Source organism: Peromyscus maniculatus, chromosome 3 (assembly GCF_049852395.1).
Source record: "Peromyscus maniculatus bairdii isolate BWxNUB_F1_BW_parent chromosome 3, HU_Pman_BW_mat_3.1, whole genome shotgun sequence".
NCBI classification, from domain to species: domain Eukaryota; kingdom Metazoa; phylum Chordata; class Mammalia; order Rodentia; family Cricetidae; genus Peromyscus; species Peromyscus maniculatus.
The window spans coordinates 48,177,966-48,179,655 of record NC_134854.1 but is presented as its reverse complement, the minus strand read 5'-3'; positions in this window follow the sequence as shown (position 1 = coordinate 48,179,655).

The following is a 1,690-nucleotide window of genomic DNA, read 5'->3' as shown; positions in this document are numbered from 1 at the left end:
GACCACTCCGCACTCACTGAACAAGATTCACAATGCAGAATCCTTTAAGAACTCCAGCCTATGTGGTATGTCATTGAAGACCAAACTGGCGCATAGACAATATCAGCTACTGACTTCTTCCACAGAGCCCTAGGAGCTTGAGCAGCGGCTCTGCTTGTTCAGAGCTTGTAGAAGGTATTAAAAGGCACTGGTGGGTAATGAGAGCCCCTTCAAATAGTTTACCATACCCGTAGGCACAAATAAACTAATTTGGGTAGATTTTGCTCTTTAGACCATTCATGACTTTCTGCTATGACTTGCCTCGCTATGAAGTTGTCAGCCTAGGTATTCCGGCTTGTGAAAGTCAGAGGAAAGAGTCCCAGAATCCAGTTAGCATACTGGCATGGGCCAGTCGGCCCAAATCCTTAAACATAAACTGCAGCACCCAATCAACACGCTGCAAAGTCTCATCCAGATGAATCATTCTGTCTCCTTTAACATGGCCTTCTCTGTTGAGAAGATTGTTTTTCTTGTTTAGCATCCTTATGTGACAGTACATGACATCCTTTCTGCCATCTTTTAAGGAGCATCACTATAGTTCTTAGCCATTCGATTGTTTATTCTTACGACTTAAGTTCTTATAAAAGTAAGAATGAAATAAAATTTGGTAGTGATGATATAGTAGTACTAACTTCTGACAGCACATTGCCTTTTTAGTCATTCTAAAATATAAGCCTGCTTACCTCTTTTTAAAATAGACCAATATTTTATTTGAGGCAGAATGAGCAATAAATCTAAACTAGGGATAGTCTTAGGGAAGCTAAGTTGAGAGATTCACAATCTTATAGTCTGGTCAATAAAAATGACTTTAACATGTGATATATTTTCCATGTGTATATGTAATTTAACAATTTAACGACAGATTCTTATAAATGGCTGTGGTAATTGCATTCCAAACAGTTTCTATAAGTAGCATTTGAATACTGGCCATACAACACAGAGAGAGTTGCAGTTTCCAGGCAAGTTCTCTAGCTCTTCAGCGGTAAAGAAATACACCATTTCTTCATGGTGGATATACAGGCAGGTGTCGGTGCTGACTGACTGATTTATTGCTTGAAGTGACTGAGGACTTAAGATGCCTTTGTAAGTTCTTTCTTTTCTTTTTTTTCTTTTTTCTTTCTTTTTTTTTTTTTTTTTTGGTTTTTCAAGACAGGGTTTCTCTGTGTAGCCCTAACTTTCTTGGAACTGACTCTGTAGACCAGGCTGCCCACAAACTCACAGAAACCCACCTGCCTCTGCCTCCCAAGTGCTGGGATTAAAGGCGTGCACCACCACCACCACCACCACCACCACCACCACCATCACCACCACCCAGTTGCCTGTTTTAAGTTCTTAATACATTTCTTTAGTTACGTAATATATAGACACTGGATTATTCTTATCTAATCTGGAAAACCAAAAGACATTTGGCTTTTACATACCAGATGGTCCTTAATTTAAATCTTTGCTTAAAAAAAGAAAAACTAGATGTGAGTAATCTCTCTTTGGGTGAGTTGCTAAATTTTCTACTGACTTTGAACTTGGGGGAAATAATGTCTATGTAGACCCAGTGACTGTCACCTTCTCCAGATTTCAAGACTTTGCTTCAGTCCTGAGTGATGTCAGTGGCGTAGAAGCCCAGCAATTACTTACGAGGAAGTGTCAGATAACC